This window comes from Canis lupus, chromosome 18, assembly GCF_048164855.1.
Source record: "Canis lupus baileyi chromosome 18, mCanLup2.hap1, whole genome shotgun sequence".
Taxonomy (NCBI): domain Eukaryota; kingdom Metazoa; phylum Chordata; class Mammalia; order Carnivora; family Canidae; genus Canis; species Canis lupus.
This window is the reverse complement of record NC_132855.1, coordinates 61267043-61285917: the sequence shown is the minus strand read 5'-3', so window position 1 is coordinate 61285917 and position 18875 is coordinate 61267043. Positions and strand designations below refer to the sequence as shown.

The window sequence follows — 18875 nt, the reverse complement described above, 5'->3', positions numbered from 1 at the left end:
AGTCTGGTCCACATTTCATTTCGTGTCCTGTGGCTACAATTCCTTATCTTTAAGTATTTCTGGGGAATCCGGGTGTTGGGCTCCATTTCAGTGAGATGTTTCCGAAGCTAACAGGCCACAGCTGGAACCTGGATGAGGCAGGTGTGGCCTGTGGAGCACCCGACTCTTCCTGCATGGCCTCCTGCAGCGCCTGAGCGTCCCGCAGGGGGCGCCCGACTCCAGGCCCCACCCAGGGGTGCGCATGTGCAGTAGGCCTCCTCTGCCTTCACTAACAGGAGACTGCCTGTGCTGGGGAGGCCTGAGGAGGACATGGGGACGAGTCCACGGTGATGAATCCCAGCCTCCTCAGGACCCGCGGGAAGTCTCATGGGGAAATTGGGCCGCGTTCACGCTGACAGGAGCCCTGGTCTCCTCAGGACCAGCAGTGAGGTTCAGGAAGATGTGGGCCCGCATCACGCTGCCAGGAGGCCTGGGCCGCCTCAGGTCCTCGGGGAGGCTTCAGGAAATTGTGGGCCGGCATCTACGCTGACAGGAGCCCCTGAGCTGCTTCAGGACCCAGGGGGACACTCCAGGAATATGTGGCACCGCTTCCACTCTGGCAGGAGCTCCAGGCCCCCTCCGGACATAAGTTGAGGCTTCTGGAAGCTGGGTGCCGCATTCACAGTGACAGGACCCCCATCATCCTCAGCACCTGCACTTTGGCTTTGGGACGTATGGGGATGTGTCTATGCTGATAGGAGCCCTTCCTCAGGACTTGCGGTGAGTTTTCTGGGGGATGTGGGGCCATGCTCAGGCTGACAGGACCCCCCGGCCTCCTAAGGACCTGCTGTGAGGTTTCCAGAGGATGTGAGGCATAGTCCACAGTCATAGGAGACCCAGCGTCCTCAGGACCTGCTGACTATGACTCAGGAACATGTGGGGCCACGTCCGCACTCACATGATCCTGGATTACTCAGGACCCCGTGGAGGACTCTGGAGGCGCCATTGGGGGCCACGTCCATATCAGAAGGGACTACTCACAACCATAGGGTAAGTGAATGGGTAGAATAAATGGTAGGGTCAGGGGAGGGGAGGCAGTTGGTGGTTAGGCTTAGGTTAGATGTTAGGAGTTATGATTATGCTTATGGTTACGGATTAGAGGTTAGGTGAGGCATAAGTGTAAGGGTCAGTAGTTAAGAGTTAGGATGGGGGTTAGGGTTAGGGACAGGATTTAGAGTTAGGGTTAGGGTTTAGGCTCTAGGGATTAGGGCAGGAGGTTTGGAGTTGGGGTTAGGGTTATGGTTAGAGTTAGGGTTGAGCTTAGGTTTGCATTTAAGGTTAGGGGTTAGGGTGTGAGTTAGGGTTAGGGTTAAGGGTTAGGGGTTAGAGTTAAAGAAGGGCTAGGTTTAGGGTTAGGGCGAGGGTTAGGGTTAGGGTTAAGATAGGGATTAGGGCTAGGGTTAGGGTTAGTGTTTGGTTAGGGGTTAGGTTTAGGTTCAGGTCAGGGTCAGGGTACGGATTTGGAAAAGGGTAAGAGATACAGTTAGGGAGTGGGTTAGGGGTTAGTTTTACGGTACGGGTTAGGGTACAGTTTGGGGTATGAGATAGGATTAGTATTAGAGTGTTAGGGTTAGGGTACTGGTTAAGGTTAGGAATAGGATTTGAGTATATTAAGTTAAGGTTAGGGTTAGAGGGTAGGCTTAGGTTTAGATTTAATTTAGGGGTCAGGCCTAAGGGTTTAGAATAGGTTTAGGAGTTAGGGTGAGGGTTGGCAGGAAGGTTTAGTGAATGTGTTTTGGTCTTGGGGTTTGTGTTTGGTTTTTGATTAGTGATGGATCTTGTTTAAGGTTTAGGTTAACATTAGGATTAAGTGTAGGGTTAGGGTTATGTCTGTGTATGGTTAGACTTTGGGTCTTGGCATGTGCCTCACTGGGACTCCTAGTATCTTGGGCAGTTTAGTTTTATGCACTCTATTTAGGTTTTGGGTTCAAAGATAGCCTGACTCCACCAAGTCAGTGGCCTCCCCAGAGAATCAAAATCCAGGCTTCTGCTGGGGTCAGAATAGACATGGCAGGCTTCTCCTGAGCTGAGCTAAGGAGGGGATTTGTGCCTCTAAATACTCTATTTGGATTTTCAGTTGCCTTTCTGATTTTATCTCTTGTGTGCACATGTTTCATCAATCCTACCAATTATCATTTTAAAGTTTTACTTGAGGGATCCCTGGGTGGCGCAGAAGTTTGGCGCCTGCCTTTGGCCCAGGGCGCGATCCTGGAGACTCGGGATCGAATCCCACGTCGGGCTCCCGGTGCATGGAGCCTGCTTCTCCCTCTGCCTATGTCTCTGCCTCTCTCTCTCTCTCTTTCTGTGTGACTATCATAAATAAATTAAAAAAAAATTAAAAAAAAATAAAAAAATAAAGTTTTACTTGAATTCCTGTTTGTAAACACAGTATGATATACTTTCAGGTTTACCACATAGTGATTCAACCCTTGGATACAACGCCTGGTACTGGTCACAGGTGCCCTCCAGTATCCCCATGCCCTGATTCCCCTTTCCCCCACCATCCTCTGGTGTTGATTAGTTTATTCTCTTTGGTTAGAGTGTGTATCTTGTTTTGCTTCTCTCATCCCCCCCTCTGCCCCTTTGCCAGTTTGTTTGGTTTTTTAAAATTCACATGTGAATGCCATTGTATGGTATTTGGTATCTGTCTTTCTCTGACTGACTGAGTTCATTTAGCGTAAGTCCTTTCCACTTCTCCCACATCATTTTAAATGGCTTCATTTCATCCCTTCTGATGACCCAGTGATGTCACAGTGTGTATATTTAGCACATCGTCTCTGCCCATTCATCTGTTGATGGACATCTGGGCTGTATCCACAGATTGGCTTTTGTTGATAACACAGCTGCAAACACTGGGCTGCGTGTCCCTCTTCCAATCTACTAAACTACTTTTGTATCCTTGTGGTAAATACCTAGCTGTGCAATTTTTGAATCATAGGTTAGCTCTATTTTTAACTTCTTTTTATTTTATTTTTTTATGATAGTCACAGAGAGAGAGGCAGAGACACAGGCAGAGTGAGAAGCTGTCTCCATGCACCAAGAGTCCGAAGTACCATTCAAACCCAGCTGTCCAGGATTGCGCCATGGGCCAAAGGCAGGTGCCAATCTGCTGCACCACCCAGGGATCCCCTATTTTTAAAATTTCGAGGACCCTCCACACTGTTTTCCACAGTGGTTGTACATTTTCGCATGCCCACCAGGAGTGTAAGGGGGCTCTCCTTCTCCATAGCCTCACCAACACCTGTTGTTTCTTGTGCTGTTAATTTTAGCCAATCTGACGGCTGTCAGGTGACATCTCATTGTGGTATGCATTTCCCTGATGATGGGTGATGCTGAGTGTCTCTCCGTGTGTCTGGTGGCCATCTGGATGTCTTGTCAGAGACAAAGTCCATTCATCTCTTCTGCCCATCTGTAGTTGGATAATTTGTGTTTAGGATGCTGAGATTTATGTTTGCTTTATGTATTTTGCATACTAACTCTTTATTGGATGGGTTGTTTATAAATATCTCCTCTCATTTTGTATGTTGCCTTTTAGCTTTGGTTGTTTCCTTCACTTTGCAGAAGCTTTTACATTTGATGAAGTCCCAATAGTATTTTTGCTTTTGTTTCCCTCACGTCAGAGGCATATCTAGAAAGAAGATCCAATGGCCAATATCAAAGACGTTGCTGCCTATCTTTTCTTCTTTGTATATGGTTTCAGGTCTCACATTTAGGTCTTTCATCCATTTTGAATTTATTTTTTATATATATGGTGTAAGAAAGTGGTCCACTTTGATTCTTCTGCATGTGGCTGCCTGGTTTTCCCAACACTATTTGTTCTTTTCTTGGGGTCAGGGTTAGGGTTTGTTGAAGAGACTGTCTTTGTGCCATTGGATATTCCTTGCTGCCTTGTTGTCGATTAATGGATCACAGAGTTACAGGTTTGTATCTTGTTTCGGCTTTCCATTCTGTTCTGTTGATCTAAGCGTCTCCTGTTGGGAGATCCTTGATTGCTTATTCAATTTCTCTGCTGGTTATATGTCTGTTCAAGTTCCTTATTTCTTCCTTTTTCATTTTTGCTATGTTATATATTTCCAGAATTGATCTATTTCTTCCAGGTTCTATGTTGCTGGCATATAATTTTTCATAATGTTCTCTTATAATCGTTTCTATTTCTCTAGTGTTGGTTGTTATTTCTCTTTTCCCATTTGTGATTTTATTTGGGTCCTTTCTCACTTTTTATCTTTTTTCTTTTTTAAATATTTTATTTATGTATTCATGGGAGACACAGAAAGGCAGAGGTAAAGGCAGAGGGAAAATGAGTCTCCAGTGGGCCCTGATGTTGGACATGATTCCCCCGGACCCCGGGATCATGATCTGAGCCAAAGCAGATGCTCAACCCCTGATGCACCCAGGTACCTTGCTGATTCAATTCCTTTGCTAGTTATGGGTCTGTTCACATTTTCTATTTCTTCCTATTTCAGTTCTGCTCGTTTGCACATTTCTAGGGATTTGTCCATTTCTTCCAGGTCTTCCAGTTTGTTTGCGTATAATTTCATAGTATTCCCTTATAATTGTCTAATTTTGCTGGTGTTGATTGTGATCTCTCTTCTCTCATCTGTTATTTTATTTATTTAGGTGTTTTCTCTTTTCTCATTGATAAAGCTGGCTAGAGCTTGATCCATTTTATTAATTATTTTGAAGAACCAGCTCTTAGATTCGTTATTCCATTCTACTGTTTTGTTGTTTTTGTATTGTTTATTTCTGCTGTCATCTTTATTTTTTCCCTTCTTCTGTAGGCTTTAGGCTTTGTTTGCTATTTCTTTTCCAGCTCCTTTAGGTGTAGGGTTAGGTTGTGTATTGGAGACTTCTTGTTTCTTGAGGTAGTCCTGTATTGCTATGTACTTACCTCTTAGGACTGCCTTTGCTACATCCCAGAATTTTGGAAAAACATATTTTCATTTTCATTTGTTTTAAATTTCCTGTTTAATTTCCTGGTTGATCCATTCATTCTCTAGTAGGATGTTCATAATCTCCATGTATTTTTTGTCTGTCCAATTTTTTTTTCTTACTGTCGACTTCGAGTTTCATAGCATCGTGTTCCGAAAATGTACAGCATGTTATATCAACCTTCTTGTACCTGTTGTACCTGTTGAGGTCTGATTTGTGGGCCATGATATGATCTGTTCTGGGGAATGTCCCATGTGCACTTGAAAGGAATGTGTATTCTGCTTTAGAAAGAAATGTTCAGACTATATCTGTTGAGTCCCTGTGGTCCAGTGTGTCAAGGCTATTGTTCCCCTGTTGATTTTCTGCATAGACGATCGGTCCATTGCCATAAGTGGGTGTTAAAACCCCTGTCATTGTATTATTATCAGTGAGTTCCTGTATGTTTGTTGTTAATTCGTTTCTATATTTAGGTACTCCCATGTTGCAGCATAAATATTTAGTTGTTGGATCTTTTTTTTTTAATAAATTTATTTTGTATTGATGTTGAATTGACCAACATTCCGAATAACACCCAGTGCTCATCCCATCAAGTGTCCCCCTCAGTGCCCATCACCCATTCACCCACACTTCCGCCCTCCTCCCCTCCCAGCCCCCCTAGTTCGTTTCCCAGAGTTAGGAGTCTTTATGTTCTGTCTCCCTTTCTGATAATTCCTACACAATTCTTCTCCATTCCCTTATATTCCCTTTCAGCATTATTTATATTCACCAAATGAATGAGAACACACACTGTCCTACTCCGATTGACTTACTTCACTCAGTATAATACCTTCCAGTTCCATCCACATTGAAGCAAATGGTGGGTATCTGTCATTTCTAATGGCTGAGTAATATTCCATTGTATACATAAACCACATCTTCTGTATCCATTTATCTTTTGATGGACAGCGAGGCTCCTTCCACAGTTTGTCTATTGTGGACATTCCTAATATAAACATCAGGGTGCAGGTGTCCGGCATTTCATTGCATGTGAATCTTTGGGGTAAATCCCCAACAGTGCAATTTCTGGGTCGTTGTGCAGGTCTATTTTTTTCTCATTGAGGGACTGCCACAGAGTTTTCCAGAGTGGCTGCACCAGTTCACATTCCCACCGACAGTGGTTTCTATATTTAGATACTCCCATGTTGGCAGCATAAATATTTAGTTGTTTGATCTTGATAGAGAGTCTTTTTAATTATGAAATAATGCCCTTCTTCATCTCTTCTTACAGTATTTGTTCTTTCTTTTTTGAAATTTAAATTACTTATTTATTCATGAGATACACAGAGAAGCAGAGGAAGGAACATAGCAGAGTGAGAGGCAGGCTCCCCAAAGGGAGGCTGATGTGGGACTCGATCCTGGGATCCCAGGATCACACCCTGAGCCAAAGGCAGATGCTCAACCACTGAGCCACCAGGTGTCCCCCAGGGTTTGGTTTCAAATCTCGTTTGTCTGATATAAGTATGGGTCCTCCATCTTTCTTTTGATATCTATTAGCATCATAAATGATTTTCTGTCCCCTGACTTTCAATCTGTTGGTGTCTATAGGTCTAAGGTGAGCCTCTAGTAGGCAGCGTACAGATGGATGTTGTTTTTTAATAATAATGTTATTTATGATAGTGTGTGTGTGTGTGTGTGTGAGAGAGAGAGAGAGAGAGAGGCTGAAAATTAGGCAGAGAGAGAAACAGGGTCCCCACCAGGAGCCCAATATGGGACTCGATCCCAGACTCCAGGATCACACCCTGAGTCAAAGGCAGAGGGTCAAACCCTGAGCCACCCAGGCATCCCAGATCCTGCTTTTTAAGCCACTCTGATACCCTATATCTTTTGATTGAAGCATTTAGTCTATCAGCATTCAGAGTGATTATTCAAAGATATGAACTTTGTGCATTTGTGTTACCGGAAGAGTTGGTGTTTCTGGTGACGTTCTCTGGGCCTTTCTCGTCTTTGTTGCTTTTTGTCTCTTTTTCCCCCACTAGAAGAGTCCGTCTTAAAATTCCTTACTGGATTGGTTAAGTGGTCCTGAACTCCTTTATATGTTGCCTGTCTGGGAAAATCTTTATCTCTCTTTCCCTCCTGAATGACACACTTGCTGAAGAAAGAATTCATACAAATTAGACTCCAATAAAAAGAAATTTAAAAACAAAAAAAAAAATTCTTGCTAATATGATTGAGGAAAATGGCATTTAGGAGGAAAACCAGAAGCAGAAAGAGAGGAGGACAGATTTCACCCTCCGTAGCCTTCATAGGGACCTGATGTCCTTTCCTAGGAGTGCCCCCCATCCGGAGGATGCTTCCTGCCCCTCTGCCCTCCTTGTTGGAACACAAGCAGGCACATCTACGTGCCTCCAGCACCTCTGCAGTCATGGCTTATAGCGTTTTCCATGTATCCTATTGGGGACCACGGCTTAGTGTATGTAACCATCTGGCTGCTGTTTGACAACATTGGGGGGATTCTGACTTTTGTTGGTTTTGAGGTGCATGTGTGTCTATCACATGCAGCTATCCCATGCAGCTATCGGATCCTCTGTCTGGGTCACCCAAAACCCCAAAATGGAAAAAAAAAAAAAACCAAAATGTTTGTCAGAATATCATTTCTGATGCTGGCGCTTGGCGGCTAGATGAGCTCTCCTGGTTACGCCGGGGCTAACTCGTGCAGGAACTTTCAGCTGGAGGGTCAGCTGAGCTGGAAGTTCCGGCTCGGCCACATTCCCATGTCCGGCAGTGGGTCAGGCCTTCCCTGAAAGACACGTGGGGACGTCAGCTGTGTTTGCCTGGCGGTGGCCCTGCAGGGGCTGGTTGGGGCCTAGGTGGTGCCCCCTCCTCCTCTCTGGGGGTCTCTCTACGCCCCGTTCACAGAGTTCTGGGAGACACAAAAATGGGCTGGCTGTGCATTTTTGCACCACATCACTTTATTGACTTTCTACAGCAAACGGGCTCAGAGCCGTGGGTGCGTGCCTTCCCCTGGAGAAGGAGACCTTTCTGTCCTTTAAGTGGGAGCAAGAATCACACGGGGTGGGTGGGCTGGTGCTGGAGTCTCCCACCTGGGAGCATGTGTGGACTCTGGGTGGGGGCATGTGTCCTGAGGTTTCAGCCTGAGTGACGGTTCTGAGGACAGCAGAGCTGACCTGGACCTGTAGCTCATGGGCTCCTGCTCTGGGTCCCCGCAGGGCAGCTGGACCCCGGCCTCGGGCCCTCTAGGGTCCCAGCACCTGGAGGAGCCTGCCTTATGGTGTGGGTGCGGGTGTGGCCCACCGGCTTACCCCTCCACTCCCCACACTGGTGTGTCCTGGGATCCCCAGGGCTGCCCTAGATAAGCGACCTGTATCTGTGTGACATGTCCAGGGCCCAGTAGGCCACATCCAGCTTTGAGAGGGCTCACTGAGCCCGGCGCCAGAATCCAGGGTTGTCGAGGGCCATGGGGGCCTGATTCCATTAGTCTTTGAGTTGGGACTGGTGTGGGCTCAAATCAACCCAGCGCCCACAGAGCCTGGGCCCAAGTCAGCCCAGGTCCCTCTGGGTTAGGGCCTGGTGTCCTGTGCAGGGTGTCCCACCATCCAGGAGGGACAGAGGGTGGAGGCAGGCACAGTGTGTCCTCTGCACCACTCTCCTGCACACACACTGTCCAGGGCTCGCTGCCTTCCCTCCTCCCTGCCACCCCTGGTACTCAATGAGACACCCAGGCTTCTGATGGGAGCAGGGTATCCAGAGAACCCCGGGGAGTCTGAGCATGTCCCACAGGGTGCAGCTGCACTGGGTCCTTGCTCAGGGCCGATGGTGTGGAGGCATGGGTATGATGGTGGTGGGGTGTGGGGGATGGTGTAGGGGGGATGGTGTTTGAGTATAGTGCGGGTGGGGATTGTGTGAGGCTGTGTGTGTGTGAGGGGGATGGTGTAGGGTCTATGCCATGGGGGATGATGATGTTAGGGGATGGTGTGGGTCTGGGGAATGGGAGGATGGTGTGGGGGGCCGGCGGACACAGGGCATCCTCTTTCTCTAAGATGCACACTGAGACGTCCACAGATAAAGGCGACCCCAGTCTGGGGTATGCTGTGACACCTGCCCCTGGGGCCCCGTGTGGTGAGTACAGGGCCCTGGCTGGACCAGGGGCATTATCTGGGGGTCATCATACAATGTATGTTTACAAATTTCAAATTGTCTCAAATTTAATGCATAGAATTTAGAAATATATGAAGTCCTGAGGGTGGGTATCACCCTGACCCGTCCGACCCTCATCAGATCGATGTGTGTCTTCCTCCAGTCACGGCCATGCACCCTGCCCCCAGGTCCCCTTACTGGCCCGACGGCCCCCACCCCAGCCCCCTGCTTTTCAGGGGGCTGTCCCTCACCCTTTTGGGGTTCAGCTAACATGGCAATCCCTGGAGGCCCAGTCCTAGTGACCTCCTCATCCCTGAGACCCCGAGGGTGGGGGCACAGTGTTCATCCCCAACAACCTACCATGCAGCCGTGTGTTGTTGGCTGCTGTTCTTCTCCCAGGCTCTGAAGCCCCATGTTCCCTACCCAGAAGCCCCCGGTCCTCCTGGGTCCCAATCCCCCTGGCCCCTCAGCTTCACCCTAACCCATAGTAGTCCCAAAACATGACGTGACTGCTGAATATCCTGTTGACGTCCAGGTCCCCCAGCGTGATGTCCCTAGAGGAGACCAGGGCCTCCTCCTTCATTTTCTGTGGGAAAACCGGGGAGGAGGAGCTGGCGTCAGGGACACAGACCCTAACCTGTCTGTCCTGGGCAGGGAGCCCTGGGGCCACCATGGAGTGGGTACTGCCAAAACCTCCTTCCTTCCTCTGGGAGGCCAGGGACGGTGAGAGTGCCCACCGTGCCCATGGGATATGTGTGACTGCCTGTGCCAAGCTGTTGTAGGGAGGGAGGTGACTGAGTGTCACCCTGGGTGGGAAGGGATAGCGGTTCAACCAAGGTGGGAGGGGACATGGGGGTGTTGTGACCAAGATTGCGAATCCAAGAAACCACTAAGGAGCTGACACCAATGCAAACACACAAGGGTTGATTTCCAAACTCGAGCTTGTGTCCAAGTACACCCAACACTGCGGAGCAGGGACTTGGACCCCGAGGTGGGTTTTAGCTTAGTTTTAAGGGCTTGTCTCGGGGTCCTCCAGAAGGGCTGGAGCAATTCCTCAAGTTCTGTTTACATTTTGTTATGGGGCCTTCAAGGGTATTGAACTCTGCTCTCATTCTAATAGGCGCTTCCAGCCCTTGGCATGGGCTCAGTTTCATTCTATTGTGGGGCTTTCTAGGACATTAAGCTGTAAACTTTTGTTTGTTTGTTTGTTTTTTTCCTGTAACTGAAGTAATGTAAATTTCAGCTCTTCTTCACAGGGACCTGGGATGGCTGGTCTTGTTCGAACACTGAACTTAAAGTAGAAAGGCCTTCATTTTCTCGGCCTCCTTGCATCCAGTCCCATCCTAGCTAGCTCTTTCCCCTTCCCTGGAGCTCCTAAGAGAGCAATTGCAAATGACCTCAGCTTGGCAGCCTGTGTTGGGAGACAGGCCCAAGGATTTGGGATCAGGAAGACCTGGGGCATGGGCGTCCCAGCTGTGCAGTGGGATTCGATGCTGCAGACTCTTATTCCCTAAGGCTATCTTGACAACTGACTTTGTACATAGAAAAGCTGTCCTTTATCTTTAAAAGATGAGGAGCGAGTCAAAGTTATTTTTCTCTGCCCATCTAATTGCTCAGATTCCAATCTGAGACGTATTTCCTGTTACTAAGAATAATTTACTATCCGTAGTACTATGGTTAAAATATTCTGACACAAGTAATTCAGAGGGATGAGGGTTTCTCATCTCTTTATTCACAGCTCAGTCACTCATCAAGAAATGAGTCAATTTTCAAAATAAATCTTATTTATTAGGAAAAAAACAAAGATTTATAGGGAATTTAGGGAATTTATAGGGAAATTGAGAAGATAGTACAGAGCATTTGCATGCATTGGCACTCAATTTCTCCAATTATTGATATCTTATATTAGTATGGTACAAATATGAGCTAATGAATCAATATTAAAATATTCGCATTAACCAAAGACCATACTTTATTCAGATTTCCTTAGCTTTTGCTAAGTTACCATCCCTCATATCACATTCCATTTGTCCTCCTGTTTTCTTAGGCTCCTCTGGATTGTAACAGTCTTTCAGCCTTTCCTTGTTGTTGTTGAACTGGAACACTTTGAGAAGTAGAGTATTTTGTAAAATTTCCCTCAGTTGGGACATGTCTGTTGTTTATCTCATGACTGAACTGTTTTTGTGGATTATATACAGAGATATACTGCCATTTTCATTATATCATATAAAGGATAGATACTATCAACATGATTTATCAGTCTTGGTATCGATCTGATCATCTTGCTGAGGTAGTGTTTGTCAGCTTTCTCCGTAATAAAGTGATTCTTTTATTATTATTATTATTATTATTATTATTATTATTATTATATTATCATTATTATTTTAGGTTTTTCATAATATACTTTGCAGAAGGAAGTTACTATGTGTTTTCCACACATAAGAGTGGGAAGCTATGCTCATGAACTTGAGTGTGTTATGTCTCCACGAATTGTTTGAAATTCTTCTACATGGGTGATTTCTCTTCCTTCTGAGTTTGTTTGTTTCTTTTTCAAAGATGTTATTTATTTATATGAGAGAGAGAGAGAGAGGAGAAAAAGCATGAGCAAGAGGGGCAGAGGGAGAGGGAGAAGCAGGTTCCCTGCTAAACAGGGAGCCTGCCTTGGGACCTGGATCATGATCTGAGCCTAATGCAGAAGCTTAACTGACTGAGCCACCCAGGTGCCACTCCTTTCTTTCTTTCTTTTTCTTTCTTTCTTTCTTTCTTTCTTTCTTTCTTTCTTTCTTTCTTTCTTTCTTTCTTTCTCTTTCTTTCTTTCTTTCTTTCATCTTTCTTTCTTTCTTTCATTCTTTCTATTTCTTTCTTCTTTATTTATTTCTTTCTTTTATTTTAATAATAATTTTATTTTTATTGGTGTTCAATTTGCCAGCATACAGAATAACACCCAGTGCTCATCCCATCAAGTGCCCCCCTCAGTGCCCATCACACATTCACCCCCACCACCCGCCCTCCTCCCCTTCCATCACCCCTAATTCATTTCCCTGAGTTAGGAGTCTTTTTTTTAATTTTATTTATGATAGTCACACACACAGAGAGAGAGAAAGAGAGGCAGAGACATAGGCAGAGGGAGAAGCAGGCTCCATGCATCGGCAACCCGATGTGGGATTCGATCCCGGGTCTCCAGGATCGCACCCTGGGCCAAAGGCAGGCACTAAACCGCTGCACCACCCAGGGATCCCCTGAGTTAGTAGTCTTTATGTTCTGTCTCCCTTTCTGATATTCCCACACATTTCTTCTCCGTTCCCTTATATTCCCTTTCACTATTATCTATATTCCCCAAATGAATGAGAACATACAATGTTTGTCCTTCTCTGATTGACTTACTTCACTCAGCATAATACCTTCCAGTTCCATTCACGTTGAAGCAAATGGTGGGTATTTGTCATTTTTAATGGCTGAGCAAGGCCCATCTGTTCTCTCTCTTCATCTTCTGAGTCTCCTAAGATATGAATGTTATTTTTTAATAAGTGGCTGACTTCCCTATGTCTGTCTCTGTGGTCCATAACCTTTCTTGTTTTTATGGCTTCCACGTGGGACTGCATCTCAGTTATAGCATTTTTAACGTTGGCCTGACTAGATTTTAGTTGTTTTACTTCTACAGTAAGGGATTCTCTAGTTTTCTTCTGTGCTCTTTATCCAGCCCAGCTGCTATCTTTATAATCATTGTTTTAAAATGTAGTTAGACATCATATATGTGTATTGATGGACTTCCTGGCTGTGAGTACTATCTCATGTTATTTTATGGAGGTGAATTTCTCCATTTCATTACCTTTTCCAGAAAAGAGAGAGGGAAGAAAAAGAAAAACCAAGGAAAACAATAACAACTGCTCTCCAAAAAAAAACACCAGATTATTTTGGCCTGCATTTCAAAAGATTCTAAACCCCAAATATGAAACACAATTAAAGTACCATGAATGTAAAATTAAGAAATATATAAGGTAAAAAAAAGAAAGAAAGAAATATATAAGGTACATACATAAAATTAAAATAAGTCAATTAACAAAAAAATCAAGGAAAATAAATGACAATAAAGCACAAAGTACAAAGGAAGCTATATCCTACTTTCCAGGCAGAGCTGAATCTATGCATCCTCTGTGGTCCGACAAATTGGTGGCAGTGAGTGGTCTGTGCAGGGTCTGGGGATGGGCTCTGGCACTGATTAGCAGGTGCACATCTGTGTGGTAGATGCACCTGCGGGATCAGAGGTGGGGTGGGCATCAGCACCTCTAGCCTCCAGTGGGCGGCACAGTGCTGCTCCTTGAGACCCCCCCTGATTGGCCGGATGCGGGTGGGGTCTCTGGGTCCTCTGGCTCTGGGGCTGAGCATCCTGCCCCCCAGTCTGCATGGGCCTCCACAGAAGAGCTCCCAAGCCCCTGGGTCTCCGCCGATTCTCTCAGAACCCTGCATTTACTCTACCTGCGTCTGAGCTTCTTTTGGCTTTGTTTTTTTTTTATCTCAGAGTGTTGTGCCCAAGATTGTGAATCCGAGAAACCACCGAGAAGCCGACACTGATGCAAACACATGAGGGTTTATTTACAAGCTAGAGCTTGTGTGCAAGTATACCGGACAGAGTGGAGCAGGGACTTGGACCCCGAGGTGGGTTTTAGCTTAGTATTAAGGGCTGGCTAAAGGGACCTCCAGAAGGGGTGGAGCAATTCCTCAAGTTCTGTTTACATTTTGATATGGGACATTCAAGGGCATTGAGCTCTGTTCTCATTCTAATAGAGGCTTCCTGTCCTTGGCCTTGACTCAGTTTTGTTTCTATTGTGGGGCTTTCTAGGACATTAAGCTGTAAACTTTTGCTTTTTCCGGTAACTGAAGTAATGTTAATTTCAGCTGTTCTTCACAGGGACCTGGGATGGCTGGACTTGTGCTAACACTGAATTTAAATTGGAATGGCCTTAATTTTCTAGGCCTCCATGCTTCCAGTAACATCCTATCTAGCTCCTTCCCCCTTCCCCAGAGCTCCTAAGAGAGCAATTGCAAATGACCTCAGCGTGGCAGCCTGTGTTGGGGGACAGGCCCAGGGATTTCGAATCAGGAAGACCTGGGGCACGGGCTTCCCAGATGTGCAGGGGGATTCGATGCTGCAGACTCTTATTCCCTAAGGCTATCTTGACAATAGACTTTGTACATAAAAAAGCTCTCCTTTGTCTTTAAAAGATGAAGAGCGAGTCAAAGCATTTTTTCTCTGCCCATCTGGTTGCTCAGATTCCAATCTGAGACATATTTCCTGTTAATAAGGATAATTTACTATCCGTGGTACTATGGTCAAAATATTCTGACACAAGTAATTCAGAGGGATGAGGGTTTCTCATCTCTTTCTTCACAGCTCAGTCACTCATCAGGAAATGCATCTTTATCGATTTGGAAAGAACTGAGAGACATTATTACCAATGGTCCTATTATTTATGTGAAGGATCCTTCCCTGAGATTCTTCCCCTGTTTCAACTGACACTGAAACACTTTGAACTCTTTGGAAGTCAAATGTCAAGGAAATAAATGTTATGCATTGCTAATTTTAAATGCACTTGCAATATGGTGTCTATTATACTAGAAGTATTTTTATCTGATTTTTGCTGTTTATTATCCTTTCCTGCTTTTCAGGTTGAGGAGGCATTATACGTGTTCTTAAGTGTTTTTCTTTCCTTTGATCTAAAATTCTTAATTGTTTCCATCAAAGGAACTCTTTAAGAATAAGGAAAAAGTTAATTCAACGATTCTTAAAATGTCTTCACACTTGGAGCCTGGTTCATTTAAGTCAATTTTCAAAATAAATCTTATTTATTAGGAAAAAAACAAAGATTTATAGGGAAACTGAGAAGATAGTACAGAGCATTCGCATGCACTTGCACTCAATTTCTCCAATTATTGATATCTTATATTAGTACGGTACAAATATGAGCTAATGAATCAATATTAAAAAATTAGCATTAAACAAAGACAAAAAAAAACAAAGACCATAGTTTATTCAGATTTCCTTAGTTTTTGCTAAGTTACCAATCCTCAAATCACATTCCATTTGTCCTCTTTCCTTAGGCTCATCTGGATTGTGACAGTCTTTCAGCCTTTTCTTGTTGTTGAACTGGAACACTTTGACAAGTAGAGTATTTTGTAAAATTTCCCTCAGTTGGGACATGTCTGTTGTTTATCTCATGACTGAACTGTTTTTGTGGATTATATACAGAGATATACTGCCATTTTCATTATATCATATAAAGGATAGATACTATCAACATGATTTATCAGTCTTGGTATCGATCTGATCATCTTGCTGAAGTAGTGTTTGTCAGCTTTCTCAGTAGTAAACTGATCTTTATTATTATTATTATTAATTATTATTATTATATTATCATTATTATTTTAAGGTTTTCATATTATATTTTGTAGATGGAAGTTACTATGTGTATTCCACACTTAAGAGTGGGAAGCTATGCTCATGAACTTGAGGGTGGAATGTCTTCACAAATTGTTTGAAATTATTCTACATGGGCAATTTCTCTTCCTTGTGGATTTGTTTGTTTGTTTCTTTTTCAAAGATGTTATTTATTTGAGAGAGAGAGTAGAGATAAAGCATGAGTGAGAGGGGAAGAGGGAGAGGGAGAAGCAGGTTCTCTGTTGAACAGGGAGCCTGCCTTGGGACCTGGATCATGATCTGAGCCTAAGGCAGAAGCTTAACTGACAGAGCCACACAGGTGCCACTCTTCCTTCCTTCCTTCCTTCCTTCCTTCCTTCCTTCCTTCCTTCCTTCCTTCTTTCTTTCTTTCTTTCTTTCTTTCTCTTTCTTTCTTTTCTTTCTTTTCAATACAGCAACATCTGAGGAATTCTTCCCTCAGATGGGAGCTACATACTAACTTCCAAACCTGAGAACCTACCTGAAAGCTCACTCTCGGGAACTTCCCTCTCGGAGTTGTGTCTCCAGGTGCAGTAAACCGGTATTCATGGAACATCCTGAATTACAATGCTGCCACGTTCTCATGCCCATCAGAACGCAGTTAGTAGAAAGCTGGCCTCCAGGCATGCCTCCTTTGAAAGCTGAGCTCAGGGCAGGAGCCTCCCACATCCTGCCTGCCCGTAGTCGTAGCTGCTAACATCCTTATATTAGGTGTTCGGAGAGGTTGGAGAAATGCAGTGGAAGTGTCAGGACTGTACTCATATGTATCTGAGTTCAATAGAGCGATTTCCAATATCCATGTTCAATTAGAGTGTAGCTCCTGTATACCTCGTCTCGATTAGTGTCTAGCAGACATTGGCCTGCAAAGCAAACACACTTCTGCGAGTTCAACTTATGGCCTGTACCTCCCCCATCTTGACTGCCTGTATGTTCCACGTCCACAGCATTTCGTTGTATCCGGGACAGTAGCGGAGTGAAAACCACGTGTCTCCCTTGTCAATTTTGTGCGTAGAAGACAGCTGCCATCAAGGCATGCACGCTCCTTTGGATTGAGCTTATGGCTTGTATTTCCACATGCTGACGGCCTGTATGCTTCACTTCCAAAGGATTTCGTCCAATACGGGACGCAAGTTTTGCGAGAGGCAAGTGTCTCTTAGTTCCATCCAGCGACTTCTGAGGAATTCCTCCCTCAGAGGGGTGCTACATACTAACTTCCAAACCTGAGTACCTAGCTGAAAGCTCTCTCTCTGCGGAATTTCCTTCTGCAGGATGAGCTTACAAGCAGTCCTTCCCAGTTCCACACTGCCTGCAGATGCAGTTATGAACATCCTCACTAGACTGGTTTTCAGAAGCTCATGGGACACAAGGGCCAGCTGTAGGCTTCAAGGTTGTGTCTCCAGGTGCAGTAAAGCGGTATTCATTGTAAGCATACCTCCTTACAATGCTGTCACGTTCTCATGGCCATCAGAACGAGCTAGTAGAAAGCTGGCTTCTAGGCATGCTTACTTTTGAGAGCTAAGCTCAGGTCAGGACCCTCCCTCATCCTTCAGCCTATAGAGGTAACTGCTAATATGCTTATGTTAGGTGCTGGGAGAGGGCGGCGAAATGCTTGTGGAAGTGTCAGGCCTGTACTCACGATTATCTGAGTTGAATACAGCGATTTCACACGGGCTTCTTCAAAGAGTGTAGCCAGTTTCTAACTCCCATGTACAACTGGGTAGCAGACATCTGCCTCCCAGGCGTACACACTTTTGAGAGTTGAGCTTATGGCCTGTATTTCTCACATCCTGCCTGCAGGTACCCTTCGCTGCAAACAGGCCTAGGCTCGAGGCGTGACGGAATTGTTGTGAGAGGTAAGTGGAAAGTCCTGGCACACAAGACTAGTGCCTCCCAGCTCAATCCAGCGATTCCCAGTAATTCCTGTCTTAGGTGCTACATACTAAGTTCCATACGACAGAAGCTAGCTGAACCCCGAGTCCAAAAGCATCTCTCTTCCAAGAGTTGAGTTCACACCCAGTCCCTCACAGTTCCACACTGCCTGCAGAATGAGTTTTGAACATCTTCACCTGAGACGTTTGTCAGAAGCTTATGAGACGCAAGTGGAATAATGCTGGCCTGGAAGGTATCTCCAGGTGCAGGAGAGTGGTATTCTTCGAACCTCCTGTGTTAGAAGACTGCTATGGTCTCACGGCCATTAGAACGAAGCTAGTGGAAAACTGGCTTCTACCCTTGCTCACTTGTGAGATCTGAGCTCAGGGCAGGACCCTCCCGAATCCTGGCTGCCCATAGTCATAGCTGCTAACATCCTTAAGTGAGGTGCTGGGAGATTTGGAGAAATGCCAGTGGAAGTGTAAGGACTCTACTCACGTGTATCTGAGTTCAATACAGGGATTGCCAATGTCCTTGTTCAATTAGAGTGTAGCTCGGGTATACCTCGCCTCGATAAGTGTCTAGCAGACATCGGCCTGCAAAGCGTACACACTTCTGAGAGTTGAGCTTATGGCCTGTACCTCCCCGATCCTGACTGCATGGACGTTCCACTTCCACAGCATTTGGTGTATGCAGGAGAGGAGCGGAGTGAGAACCAAGTGTCTGCCTTGTCAATTTCGCGCCTAGCAGACAGCTGCCTCCCAGGCATGCACACTCCTTTGGATTGAGCTTAGGACTTGAAACTCCCACAGGTTGACCGCCTGTACGCTATGCTTCTAAAGGATTTCGTTCGATACGGGATGCAAGTTTTGTGAGAGGCAAGTGTCTCTTAGCTCCATCCAGCGAATTCTGAGGAATTCCTCCCTCAGATGGGATCTCCATACTAACTTTGAAACCTGAGTACCTGGCTGAAAGCTCTCTCTCTGGGGAACTTCCCTTTCAGAGATGAGCTGACACGCGGTCCTTCCCAGTTCCACACTGCCTGCAGATGCAGTTACAAAAATCCCCACTAAACATGTTTGTCCGAAGCTCATGGGATGCAAGGGCCAGCTGCAGGCTTCAATGGTTGTGTCTCCAGGTGCAGTAGAGCAGTATTCATGGAACGTCCTGCCTTACAATGCTGCTACGTTCTCACGGCCATCCGAACGAGCTAGTAAAAAGCTGGCTTCTAGGCATGCTTCCTTCTGAGAGCTGAGCTCATGGAAGGACCCTCCCACATCCTGCCTGCCCATACACGTACCTGCTAATATGCTTATGTTAGGTGCTGGGAGAGGTTGGTGAAATGCATGTGGAAGTTTCAGACCCGTACTCCCGATTATCTGAATTGAATACAGCGATTTCAAACGGCCTTCTTCAAAGAGTGTAGCTAGTTTCTAACTCCCATGAATGA

At 45.4% G+C, this 18875-nt stretch overlaps 1 long non-coding RNA gene across 2 annotated transcripts; it reads left to right on the top strand.

Moving 5' to 3' along the window:
• The first annotated feature begins 295 nt into the window (after nt 1–295).
• On the top strand, nt 296–18751 carry LOC140609351 (uncharacterized). Of its 2 annotated transcripts, none has more exons than XR_012011235.1 (6): nt 296–759; nt 13622–13758; nt 15202–15264; nt 16501–16698; nt 17354–17409; nt 18106–18751. It is a non-coding gene; the product is annotated as an uncharacterized lncRNA (long non-coding RNA). The 2 variants fall into 2 exon arrangements; XR_012011234.1 differs by lacking the exon at nt 296–759 and adding an exon at nt 775–1029.
• The last annotated feature ends 124 nt before the right edge of the window (nt 18752–18875 follow it).